A 14,488-nucleotide genomic window follows, 5' to 3' on the forward strand; every position below is an offset into this window, starting at 1 on the left:
TTTGCGAAAGCCGCCGGCTTTAACTGCTGCGATCAGAATCTGAACGCTTCGCTTCCACTTCCTGCCGGCAACCAGCCCGCTGTGCAACCGAACCACCACACACACTGAAGACACAGGCGCTGTTTGGCCTGCTGGCTGTTTCTGGGAAAATGTAGGTGGGCAGCACAATAAAAGAATGTTTCCTGGCAACAAAACAGTCTGACTTGGACAAAAACAGCAACACTGTGGAGGAAATAGCCTGGTGTTTTTCACAAATACACCTGTGTTTTTCCTACAGGTGAAGCGATTGGATAGTTCATATTACACCCAAGTTGTGTTCACGCTTAAAGCTTTAATTCTAAACTTTCAGAAGTGCTTAAAACTATTAGTGATGCAAACAGCACCTTCACATTGTTGGTAATCTGGGCCCAATGACACCTGCAAAGAAGTGTAAATGTTTTCACTGATAACAGTAGCGGTAACAGAAATTTGAACAGGCTCGTCTCCAAATCAAAGTCAAGAATTACAGTCAGCTGACTTGTTAACTAAACGTTAATAAAGACATAAGAGTCATCTCAGGGGACTTCACATAGACAGGACAACATATTTCAATATTACATTAGCGAAAAAAATCCAATAAATCTAATGATTCCCTTTGAGCAAACAGTTGGCGACAGAAGGGAGACGGCATGGCAGTGTGAACGAAAAAAATCTCCAATGCCTGCCAATTTAAACAAAACAAATCCACTTTACTTTATAAATAACATATGATTAGAGTAAATTATCTGTTTTTTGGTTATTGGATTACTTGATCCTTATCCTTTATTGCGGTTAGGTTACTACTGAAGAAGTAGGAGGAGATGCTTGGACTATTAATCTCAGAAAGCTGTATTTGTATTTTGCACAAGGTGAAGTGATTTTAATATCTTTTTTGCAAATGTTTTCTCTCCCCTACCTTCCTGATTAAAAATGGCATCTCTCTTCCTCCAAAACTGAACCTTGTAAAAACGCTTTCATGAGTTTTCTTTTAAGAGGCACAACAAGGAGATTTTGCAACCTTGATGGTATTGGAGCTGTATTCAGACAAAGAAAATCTGCACGTTATCTGTCAATGCAATAAATTTTCCAGTGTGTTGTGCTCTACCTGCAGCCCTATTAGCCTAAATTATTTATAAATTAACATAAAAAGCTAGTATTGCATCAGTTTAACCTGAAACGATAAGTGTAGTTGGAGCAGACCATCTACACATGCACATATTCATGTGATATCTGAAAATAAGACTACATCAACTGGTGATTCCAGCACAAAAACTATTGAGGAATATGACACAGACTAGTTAACTGCTGTTGCAAGGTTTACGCTAGAATTTTTGGCCATTGTTAAACAAAATGCAGCAACACCGATGACTTCCCTGCCATAGTATTTTAAGAATTTGGAGACGAAACAGTCAGTAAACATTAAAGAAGTTAGACCTAGCATTTGGCCTAGTTTAAAATTGTGAAAACATGAGGGTGCTTGCATGTAGTGTTGTTTTCTTCCCACCACCAAATATAATGGATTAATCCTGCAAGGTTGTTGATGTAGCTCTTTTCTTTTTATGAAAGTGACACATGAAATTGTGAGTCCAGCAAGAATTTGTTTAGATCAGAACATGTCCAACAACGAGTCGTCATGGGCGCTTTTGTTTGACTAATATTCACACTCTGAAGCAGTGAAAAGCCAACCGAGCAGCACGGCAACCTGCTGATGTGGACACAGCAATAACGAAAGAATCAGATGTTAACTGGCTTTCTTTTTGCTGAGCTGTTAACATATGTTTAATAATAATTATTATTATTATTATATGTACAGACTGGCATCCTCTTGTCAGGATGACACCCTGTAGGACTCTCAGGGACCAACAGAACCACCTTGGGAGCTCCTCAAGGACTTCCAGCCATGGATCTGCTTCACTATTAGATCAGTGTTGATGTCAGTGTGTTTGCTGTTTGTGAAGAGATAAGTGGAGCAGTGTGGCAGACAGTCGGGGGAGCCTCCTCCGACACAGAAGCCTTTTTATGTGACAGCGCAGAGCTCGTCAAAGGAGGCTTTATTTAGTCAAGGAGGAGACGTCAGGAGAGTGAGTTAATATTCACACTCAGAGCAGAGAGGAGAGTCCAGCTCCAGCCAGTACTTTATAAAGTCTGAATAGAGATACTGCAGAAAGAACAGGAATCTGTTCAGGCAGCAGCAGAACTACAAAACACACTAGTTAGATACAGACAGATGTGACGCTACTAGGTTGGAAGGATGCATGTAAACAATTGAACCTTTCAACCACTTTTGATAAGAAATATGCAATGAGATCCTGCAGTGCCTGTTATTCCAATAAAGATTATGATCTAAAAACATTTTCAACAAACCACAGGTCAGTTTGAAAAGATAATCAGCTGCACTGATTGCCACAGATCTCCTGTTAGCAGCCAAAACACTACTTGTTTTAATGCATTACAGATTTTTATTATGTCATCTGATTAATATTTTCATTAATGATTACCCTGCAGACTACTTTTATAAATAGTGAAAAGGACTGGATGCCATTTTCATATGTTTTGTTTTTTTGCCGAACCAAAGACCAAAACCCAAAGATATTCAGTTTGCTATCACAGAGGACTAAGCAGTTCGCCCCAAACTGGAATTTCCATATTGAAACCAATGGATCTCACTTTATAAACAAACAAACAGGATTATTTACAACACACTAGGGTTGCAGGATTATGGTTAAAATGATGATCTCTATTATTTTGATCAGCATTGAGCATCATGATTAATGCACTTTCACATTTACAGCTCCTCTCTGGTCATCGATTAAACCTCTAAAAACTCATCTCTGTGTATCAAAGTTACATAGTTTTTCCCCCATAGAAATAATCCCTAGAGTGTGTAGCTCTACGAAGGCTCTGCTTCTGTTTCCACCCACCCTTCCCCATCTCAAGCACACCAGCTCACCTATGAGTAATGCTAAATTGTAATGTAGGAGTAATTTAGCCACACATTGGAATCGTTAAGAAGAATACACAGAAGACACAAAGTACCATCCTGCAGGTTTACAGGATTGGTTCTTTAGGTTTTTTTATATGCAGCAGTTGAAATGTAAATCTGGGATTGTCATCAATACGCTGCTGTTTCAAGAAGTAAATGTTCATCCACTGACAGCTTGTTTTGCTCCTGTTGTGTCTTCTAGCTCATAAAAAACGCCACATAGACATTTTAACAAGGTAGAAAAATGTGTTTTCACATGAGGTGATGTTTAAATATACAAAGCACTGTTTTGCCTCCATGTTGTGCTACGTTGCTCTTTAAAGTACAAATCTTTGCATCACAGTAAGACTGGTTCTTATTCGCTGTGTGTCTCGTAGAAGCACAAAATCAATCAGCAGGGCTGCTTTGACTTACATGCTGGGTGACACATGTTGACACCCAATCTGAACTGACGCTGGACTAGAATGGGGAATTACTGGAGGAAGGTTAGAATTGTTCTTTTTCTGGGCCTTCATGCATTCTAGGGAGCGACCTGTGGGTTTTTTTTTTTCAGAGCTGATACCAATTATTGCTAACGAAGAAAGACCAATACTTGATATTTAGAATTGTTATATATTAAATGTTATTAATTAGCATCATGTGATAGCACAGAACCTGTCATTCATAGCTGTATTACTTCAGTAATAAGGGTTACTGTGACTTAATTTGTACAGTCACAATAGTAGTGATGTTACAAGAGTAAACTCACATAACTATACATTGTAGTCTGGACCCCGTAGTGTTATTTAAACACTGCTTAACTTTGCTTAACTATAGTACATGTAGAGGCTGAGACCATACAGAGTTATTAATTGAGGAGACTAGCGAAACTAATGCAATAATACAGTAAGACTTAACCTAACTAATATAAACCCTATAGTGTTATTAATTATGAAGATTATCCTGACTGATGTAGAGTTTTTTAAAAAAGAATTATGGAGTTTATTGTAGTATTGGTATATTTTAATTATTCAAAAGCAAAAAATGTTGAATTAGTCCTGAGGCCACAGCTAGAGGGGATATAGTGGGGTCATCAGAAGCAAAAGAGTTCTTTCTCTGCACAACTAGAGCATCAGAATGGATGACGATGAGCTGTCAGAAAGGTTAAACCTGCTCCCTGAAAGTGAAAGGTCAGTCATCGGGACATGGAGGGTCTGAATCCGCCTCCTCTGGCTTTACACGACAACACCCTGCTGCTGCCAAAACTAACACACTCAGCTGGAAAAAGTCCTGGAGACATTGTGGAAAACTGTTGATGAGTTGACCGGCAGCTTTAGAGAACGGCAGAGTGTGTGTGTGTGTTCAGCTCCACCCCGGGGGAGGAAAGAAAGAGAGAGAGAGAGAAAAAAAACATGAGAGCGGTGGGGATTCAGCAGCTGAATTATTATAGAACAGACGAGGAGAAAATAGATGTCCGAAGACGGGGGCTGAGAGCGGTCACGAGGTTGTCAAAAAAAACAGCTGCTGCCTCGCACACACACACACACACACACACACACACACACACACACACACACACACACACACACACACACACAAGGAAACACACACACACAAGGAAACACACACAAAACAAGCACACCTCGTTTATGGATGGAGGCGTTGCCAAAAAAAAGAGGCAGACGGAGGGAAAAACAGATCACCCACACACGAGGAAGAACTCTGCTCTGCTTTCCGTCCACCGATTAGATGTGAACCCTGATGAACAGCTGAGTGGAAGGAAAAACCGTGGTTGGAATATTAATTAATGCAAATAATCTGCACCAGAGGAAAGAACAGCACTGAAAACCACTCAAGGCTATTTGAGTTTTATTTTATTTCTCTATCAATTCAAATCAGAGTTTGTTTTTTTTGAAATTCAGCACATTTAAAACAACAGCCAATGTGTTTTCCAGTAAGAACGATTATGATTGGCACAGTAAGAAGTTTAAATATTGGGGTTAAGACCCTGTAATGTTATTTATGGTGTGGTATTACTTAGTTGGTTTACATATTAAGGAAAAAACTGATAGAAAATATGATTTTGTCTGACTATAATACATAAAAAAGCTACAATGCTAATACTTATGGAGACACAGTGTGATAATGCAGATCATACTCATCAATATTATTTATTTATTGTTAATACATTCATGTGTCTATTTAAGTATTAAGGCTAAAACCCTACAGCATTAGTAATCATTAAGATGAACTAATTTTGAACTGAAGTTGAGAGATAAACAACACTAAACACTAAAAACCAAACAAATCCAAGTATTCCCTGCATATTCTTTGAGCAAGCTTTACTTTTTCATCTTGTATGCATTGTTTATATTGTTGCAAGGTGTGTTTTGACAGAGCAGAGAGGAGATAAGTATCTATAGAGTCATCGTTATTTCCAGTGTTGGAAACGTGTGGGCACACTGATCCTAGTTTCAGTTTTTGTAATGATTTGTGGCATCATAACTATCATAATACAAAGATGACATTCTTTACTTCTAGTCATGGTTCTGTTTCCATAGAGGTGCGGGACTTTACCCTGCAGTCAAAAATGAGCCCACAGTAAGATAAAATGTGACAGGAGCAAAAAACATCCAGGGACTGCTTGGATTTCAGAGGATTAATCGAGTATTGATTGTTACCACAGCTGACCATCGGTTAAGTAAACCGTTAAAATTGTGTAGCAGCTGGTCTCTGTCTGAGGCAGCTGATGGTTCGGTGTAAATTCCTGCGTTGGAGTGACGTGTGAGGCGAAGGTGTGAAACCACAGTGTGACAGGAAAGCTGTGAAACCAGTCCGCCTCACGTCAGGCAGACATGCAGAGGAATGCAGGCTGTGACGGCGCATGAACACACAAGTACAAGCCGAGACACTGGCTGACATTCTGCAGCTCACTCCTCCAGCCGTGACGCTCACAGAGAGGTCGAACTGCTGTGGAAATTTTTTTTTTTTGCTGTTGTAAACAGACCTCAAGCCTTACTGTGCTGCTGTGTGTCTGCTTTGACTCTGTATCTGTGCAGTATCCATCTGATTCCCAAAAAACAGCAGTCCTGCAGGCTAGAGACTGTTAACTGTCACTAACAATTATTTTACAGATTAATCAGTTCATCTAAATGATTATTTACCATTTCATTTAAGTTTATGTTATTCTCACAAACTATATGTTACTGTATATTGCAGCACAGTATGAAATGTAAACAAAAGCTTACATATTAAGAGTTAAACTGGAAACTCCAACTTGGCAACAATAAAAAAAAATATAAAGCTTATAATTCAGGCCAGTAGTGCAACTCCTTAACAGAGAAGAAAAAGTTCAGTCTGTATATTAAACAAACTGCGTCATGGACATGGTGGATTTTTCACATATATACCAATTAAAGCAACTCCTTTTCTGCTGATTGTGTTGCTGTTCTGTGACTTTGATAGTAGCTTTGATCTTTATGAAAATAAAGCCCAATTCACAACCATCTTTAAAATGACTGCTTGTTATCATGTAGTCTTAATGAGCCACATTTCCATCACTATTTGATGCTCATCTTGTGGTCTGACAACAGAAGCAGATAATTATGTGAATGAGAACAGTTTTGTTGTATATGTGAGCCCAGAGGACAGGAGAGAAGCTAACAGATGCTAAGTGCCTCTTGTGTGTTTTCACTCTGCACAATTTGCAAACCACATTTTTGTTCTGTGATCACCTAAGATATTCCCAGACTTTCGAAGCCTTTGTTCTTTGGAAAGTTGTTTAAACTGTACCAATGACTGGAGCCGACAATTACAGAGCGTATTGAAGCATTTTGATAATAAACAAATGAAAACACAATTTGGTTAATAACGTATTTTTGGTATCAATGTCATTGATTTTGCTAGTCTGCATGTGAGGTGTTTAGGGAACATTGGTAAATTGTAGCACCTATTAGTACGCAGATGTGAATGGTCATGCTGTGCTTTGTTTATAGGAATGACATCAAGCAACATCAGAGATAAGGTTGGAGACAAAAGTGAATATGTTCTCATTTTAGCCAAGTCGTGTGTCAGTGCGATCAACTCAGAAAGTTGTTACCAGCAGTGCTACCAGCAGAAGAATTAATCAGGAACCCCTGATTATTGGAGGAAAAAATAAGCTAAAAGAGAAAAAAACCCACCTCTTAACCGCCCACAGTCATCATAGGCGGAGCTAAATGAAGAATGCAGCTTTGGTGTTCCCTCAGAATAGTTATGGTGGAATTGTACTGCATGTAGGGAGACAAGCTTTGTGATTAAAATGAGTAATTCACCAAAGCAACTGGCAGCGCTGCCTTACTGCACGATCGAAATCCTCAGCAAAATTAGAAAATTTCAGTGTGGTAGTTTGCTGCTCGAAGGTTGTTTTTTCCCATAATGAGAGGAAGCTAGCAGAAAGAGGAAAAATGTCAGGTTTATACCCGCATCCTACGTCTGGTGAGTCCAACTACATGAATTATAACTTCGTGCTTGTCTGTGTCTGTGACAGATCGGTGGTTGTGATGTTGGTCTGACCTGACTTCCACACTACATTTCCCATGGAGCCGTGCGCAGACACTGTTCTACCATGGAGCCACCAGTCAGGTATGAAAACACACAATCTGTCTGCACAATGTTTATTGAGGTCGCATGAAAAACACACACAGAAGACATAAACTTTTTCTTTGTTTGCGGTACACCAGTGATTACTCCTTGATTAGCTGCCTGCCTTCCCCCTCCTGCTCTTTGAGGAGATTAACCCCTGACCTCGGGGCTGAAGGCAGAGCCGACCAATCAGGAGGCTTCCTGGCTTTTAATTGCAAGCTCTGATTGGGTCATTGGAGCTGTCGTCTGGTTTGATTAATAACCGCGGAGCAGGAGAGCAGGAAGAGCGCTGATTACACCGAGCCAAGCCCCAAGGCTGATCCGAGCATGTGTGTGTTAGAAGTGAAGTAATGCCTTGCAAAGAGAAAGTAAACGTATGTGTTATAGGTGGAGCATTTAAGGAAAAAGGGCTGGAATGTGTGTAAAAAGTGAAATTCTGCCTCGATGTGGGGAATGATGGCGAGTTTATGCGTCCTTTAAATTTACAGCTCTTTAGTTTTCTGCTTGTTTCCAAGTTGAGGCAGTGTGTTTGAAGTTTTGAAACTTAGTGGTGTAACATTTTATGGTTTAAAACATCGAGTATGCAGCATACATGGTGAGAATCAGTCTGTGTATCTGAAGGTTTGTCTTTGGTTACCTAATGTTTAGGGAGGAATCATACGAAGGCAGCACAATGTATAGTTTTAGTGAAGTGAGATAAACGCATCATGCTACAACAGTTTTTTTTATGCTTGATACAAAATAAACTCACACAGCTCGTTGGCCAGTTTGATGGCATGCAGGCTTCATGTGTCCTCAACAAAATGAACAGAAATAGAAGAAAATCACTGAAAATGAAGAGCTGATTGGAAAAAGAAACGCAGCTTAAGTTTGTCTGGAAATATTTCAACTACAGAAAGCATGATGCTAACAAAAAACAGTTTGTGTGGCCGTTTAAATCAGCACAACAAAGCTCTGTATGACAAGTGCAAAGCTGTATATGACTGACAGTTAAAGCAAAAAACTATTTAGTGTGTCTTTGCCAGTGTGACACCTCATAAGAGGCTTTTTTGTGCTTTTTTAAAGTTTTTTTTCTTTTTTATGCAGATGCATTTGCCCCCAAATCATTCATTCATCATATTTATTATTTTCAAATAGAGTAATTAAATTCATCTGCTGAAAATTCTTGTATTTTTTTCATATCGCAGCAAGATGAAATATCAGTGTCAGTTTTTTCTCCAATGTTTTGCAGCACTAGTATAGACAGTAAAATACTGTAAGATAATTTTTCTCCTGTCCACTGTTATTCCCTTTACCTCTGTTTTGCTTGTTAAGGACATGCAGCAGCCCTCATAAGCAGGATACGATATCTACATTAATAAATTACGTTACAATGTTGTTTCTGTATCAAGCAGACTCTTGCTCATGAGTCAATAGTTGCTCTCAATTACAAATTTAATTATTTTTCATTTCTTACCAAGCTTTGGTAAGCTTTATCTGCCTGATACAACCAGTCAGCTGTGATGGAGTCAGTTTTTCCGGAGCCGTCGTTGATGAGTTTTCTGCGAGTACGTGACCATGTGTGGAAACGAAGCAGATTGCTGCCTTTGTTTCATGACGAGGTGACTCAAGTGCCTGAGTCTCAGAGCTTGCTGACAGACCTTCAAACAGAGCCGGCCAGTCTGCAGCACAAAATCACTCCCATATGTCCCTCTGCAGCAGCTTACCCACCACCACCTCCAGCCTCCTCACCGCCCTGCACGCTCAGCCTTCAGCACAACCTGACCAGTCTGGAGTCTACAACTTTAACTGGTGGACAAAGAATCTGTTAATGTTCCCCAGAAATATAAAATATCTTGTAGTCTAATTTGGTTGTATACTAGAGGTAATTTTATATCAGTATATGCTCATTTTCCACTGGTTCAGTCACCGTAAAAACAAAAAATGATAACTGTTCCGTCTGTCATGTTCAGCTTTATTTGTCACAGTTATAGAGGTGTTCATTAAATATTAAGTTTTTTTTTTAGCGTCGTGTTGAACTGTATTATACTCAGAGTTGTTTCCAATAGTGTCACCTGTTTGTATGTGTAAATGGGAAGGATATAAAATTAGCAAGACCTCTTATTGTAGTTAAATCCTTGTGTTGATTGGTTATTATAGCTATTGAGTAATTAAGTGGTTGGCTAATATGCTTCCATCCAGCCAGATTCTCATTGGCTGGACAATCTTAGGTTTTATTTTCATGAAGAGGAAAGCTCCACTTCAGCAACTTTCTAGGATTAAAACATTGTTTTGGGCCACAGGAGGAACAAACTACCTGTAAACACCCCACATTAGAATTGACCTAACCTGATGAAGACTGCTAGGACTGACGTATTTAACATTTGTCAAATGTTTTCTTGGAATTTATCCCTAAATAATTGAAACTATGCTGAAGAAGTTGTTAATGTGGCTTGTTTTGTTCAGATAGACAAAAAGTCGAGTGTAAACTTTGCAAGCAGCAGTTTGTGTCACAGCTCAATAATATAACATTAGAGATGACCTAAAACCAGCAGCAAACATGTTTGTGTGATATTCCTCATTAGTTCTTGTGCTGGGATCACCAGTTAATTCATTTCCATTTTCAGTAATCATATAAATATGTGCAGCTGGTCTGTTCCAAGTGCGTTCTTATCACCTCTTTATAAAATACCCCAGTTCAAATGATGCTTTTTATGCTAATATTAGTGCTGGGTGATATGGAAAAAATCATATATCACGATATGGATTATTTTATATCACGATAACGATATATATGACAATATACCACAACAAAGGATGTTTTCAGTTATTCTCTGAAAAGTTTGACAAAAATTTCATTGCTTACTTTTCTCCATGAAACTTCAACCTGTTGCTAGGGCTGGACCTGAATATTTGGTCCCCATGGTGGTATGCAGATATTAATTTTGAGATCCGAATACTCGCCTCCTCCAACTTCCACCCCCAGCCCCCGGCGGGCGTTACGAACCGAGCCGAAAATTCGGCTCTTTCCTTCGTTAGCTCACGGACAGAAGTGAATATTCCAGTCATTCCTCCGTCCGTCCGTCAAACCCCCCCCCCAAGGACGTTAAGGAGGGGACCGAATATCCGGAGCCCAGAAACTGCTATTCAGTCCAGCCCTACCTGTTGTGCGTCCATCGCTCAGCACTCATGAGTTAAGTAACATAAAGCATGTCGCAAACCCGCGTGAGAATCAAAGAACGTAAAGCAGCGTCATGTCGCAAAAACCACAAGATGGAGTTTCTTTGCGAAAAATCTCTTTTTTATTCTTCTACTTTATTTTCACGTATATAAACTTAGAGTATGCATAGTGACAAGAAAACACTAATACAATCATCGCAGACTATTTAATGATAAATTTGCTGTAATGATAAAATCAGGTTAGAAATAATAGAAACGATAGAAGACACTTTTCTATCGTTCTCACGATATGTATCATCATATCGCCCAGCACTAGCTAATATATAATCCCTTTTGGGCTGATAAGGCTAACAGGTAGTAAACTTAGTTCACTGTGGAACATTTAGTTCATCTACAGAAAATGTGTTGATTTATTTTATCCTCGTGACCATTTAGTTTGGTTGAAGAGCAGGTACAGGTTCAGTCGATCAACATTTTCTTTGGTTCGCTGTAGCTGTAGTTTTGGCTGGAGGCAGGCTGACAATCAAACACTCCCCTCTTTTTGTGGTCTCACATCCGCTGCTTTCCTGCTGTTGGAACTCCATCTCCGTCCAGCTCTTTCAGACATCTTGAGCCCACTGTAAAACTTGGAGGTCACAAAATAAACTGATTTCCGAGCCACACTTTGTTTTTGCTTCTTAAATTTTTTTTGTTAATCCATAATTTCACATTTTCTTTAATGCGTTTTAGTTTATTCTTTGTTCTGTGTTTTCAGTTTCTTCTTCCTGTTTCTACATAAAAACGCACTCGGTCAGACCACCTACTGCGTATCGTTGTCGTCTGGGCTCGCCTCTGTGGCCTGGCTGCAGTTTCCATGGTGACACGGTGGATGAAACCATCCGGCCTCCGTGCACAGAGTCCAGTCTCTGACCAGACCACCCACACACATGCATACTGTACACACTCACACCAGGCCAGTGTTCTGTCTGCTGCAATTACACTCATATTTAGTATTTCATGTCTCTGGGGAAAGCTGTCTGCACTCCAGTCTGCCCAGTTTCCACTCCTTCATACTGGTACAAGACCAGTGCAGCCTGCTGCCAGCTGCCGAGGCAGAAAATGATGTTTCCAAACAGGAAGTTCAGCAGAAAGAAAGTCCACACTGTGATGCGATTGGCTGTGAGCTCAGTCTCTGGATGGATGATTGACAGCACTTGAGGGTGGGGCTTAACAGTAACACCTGCCTAAAATCTGTAAACCCTTCCTTTTCATTTCACCCCTGTCTAAACTGAAACTGCTTTACTAAATAATTTGCTCAATTTTCTAATTTTTAATTGCATGTTTAACAACCAGACTTGACATACCGTACATGTTATAAAATTGGCAACAAGAATAAGTGCAAAACGCATGATATTTTGGAACAATTTACTGTTATTTATAGAATTTCTCAGTTTTGCTAAGTAACAGATAATACCTAGTAAGATCACAGGAAATGATATGAATTAATAAATAGCTTCCACATCAGAAATCTGTATTTTTACGAATAGTAATTTCTTCTGTAACATTTCACTGTAAAGTCACACCCTTTATACTGTATTCAAATCAGCAAAGAAACCAGTAGTTTTTTACAGATATTTGCTGCTTTCTGAAAGAAAAAATGTGTTTATCAAAGATTGAAAAATGAGATATTTAACTATTTTTCAGAATAAATTTCCACTGTTTTGTTCAATAGCCGATAGTGTTAAGTTTAATTACAGAAAAAATACAGGACAAAACTGGAAATACTGCAAATATTAACATTAAAAATCCATTTTCATAAATCTGGATATAAAATCAGTTTTCTAAATAGTCATTTGTTCTTTCACAACGCGTGACCATAAAAACCTACAATATTGAAATTAGTTAAAAATATTCTTTAACAGTTATTTGCTTATATTTTCACAATAATTTTTTGTACAATTAATGAACCTTAAAGTATTTTACAGTTTATCACGCATTTTTTTTTTTTTGCCAAATTTGTTTTTACAGTGAAAGATAGTAACTTGTAAAATCAATTTCTATAATAACATAAATGTAAAATACTAAACTCTACCCCTCTACCTCTTCTGTCCCTTTCAACCAGCCGGCCAGCAGCAGATGGGTCCCCCCACATAAAGAGCCGGGTTCTGATCAAGGTTTCTTCCGGTTAAAAGGGAGTTTATTCTTGCCACTGTCTCCTTAGGGCTGCTCTGGGGGTTCAGACATATGGGTTCTGTAAAGCATCTTGAGATAATATGACCTGTAATTGGTGCTATATAAATAAAATTGAATTGAATTAAACTGAGCAACCAAAAGCTGTTTAAAACATGTACGTTTTGAGATTTTTCTAGAAGTGTCAGTAGAGGAGAAATATTTGATTAAAAAAGAAAGCCTATTGTGAGGTTTGGGAGCTGCTACCTTAAAGGCATTACCTCCAACCAACCTTGATTGTTGAACAGTTAAAGTCAGTGTGTAAAATGTGTAAGTGAAAACAACTATATGGAGAATTCTGCCGCATTTCAGCGAAGTGAGGGTGAACACAGTAACAGGAGTCTGCAGGAACAACTCTTTGTGAAATAATTTTATTTAGACAATGTCACGGCCTTGAAACAATGATTTGATCAGCTTGTTGTCTGTCAGATTGTTGGCCGTGGTGCGGTTTTGTTGTTTGCCAGCTGAAATAAGGACAAATAAGAATAGGTTTCTGTGGTTTAATCTTGTTGGACTTAGCTCTCTGCTAAAATCGTGGCTGAATGTGGTTTGTCTACAAGGAGGACGCTATCTGGGCTGTAGAGCAGGAGTGTGTGCGTGTGCGTGTGCGTGTGTGTGTGTGTGTGTGTGTTGGGGTGTATTTTCCATTACCTGCCTCCCACATTCCAGCAACAGTTGGAGTAGGAAGGGAGAAGCAGTCAGAGGTGGCTGGTTATTGATAAGCAACAGAGATCAGATAACAGGCGCTACAACCTCAACACAGCTGGAACAATGAACTATTTAACACAAACAATGTGAATTTGTGATAAAAACTGACAACTTTCTAGTACTAAACAGACCTTCACTTGAATAGAACAAGCTTTTTAAATAGTCAAACAGAAGAATTAATTGGAGGAAAGCGAATTGATTGTTTTAGTTATTCATGTTGTACAAATGCATACCACCACCTACAGTTAACTTCTCTCCTGGAAGGATTTTCCACTTTACTCTTTTTTTTTTAATGTCCAGAACTGCATCTATTAGTTAACCCTCTAAATTCCAATCAGTTTCTGAGTGTTTTTTAAAGCCTTTTTCGTGTAGAAAATACCTTAAATCCTTTCGAGAGCTTTGTCATTGGAATATTTTTTTTTCTTCAGTTTTCTCTCTCATGTCTAAGACTGCAAGGATTAGTTAATTAATTGCTGAATCAGCCTCTTTTTTAATATTCAGTTTTTCGTTTCAGTATTTTTTTCAAGTAAAAATGCCAAACCTTTGCTGTTTCTTGCTTCTCTTGTGAAGAAAATGTTCCCTTTTTTCCGGTAAATTCAAGGATTTGTTGCTTTCTTTTCTGTTAGCCACAGCACACTGAATGTATTTGGTTTTTTGAGTTTTAGTTTTATAAAGTCTGCAATGTTTAGCTCAAGCTAAGATGATTTTCTCAGTATTTTTGGGCAATTTTTATTAACTAATTTATTAATGGAGAAAGTAAAAATGCTGATCTTCTTTTCAACAGCTTTTTCTCATCTAACTTGTTAAAAG

The 14,488-nt window shown here is 38.7% G+C and overlaps 1 protein-coding gene across 1 annotated transcript in view; it reads left to right on the forward strand.

Moving 5' to 3' along the window:
• LOC111585792 (bone morphogenetic protein receptor type-1A) overlaps window positions 1-14,488 on the forward strand; it is a 72,656-nt gene that overhangs the window by 14,396 nt on the left and 43,772 nt on the right. Inside the window, exon 2 of the mRNA XM_023295403.3 lies at window positions 7,509-7,603. The gene's annotated coding sequence lies outside the window, so the exon portion shown is untranslated. The remainder of the gene's footprint in view (window positions 1-7,508; window positions 7,604-14,488) is intronic.

The sequence above is a fragment of the Amphiprion ocellaris genome, chromosome 16 (genome assembly GCF_022539595.1).
Source record: "Amphiprion ocellaris isolate individual 3 ecotype Okinawa chromosome 16, ASM2253959v1, whole genome shotgun sequence".
Classification (NCBI taxonomy): Eukaryota; Metazoa; Chordata; class Actinopteri; family Pomacentridae; genus Amphiprion; species Amphiprion ocellaris.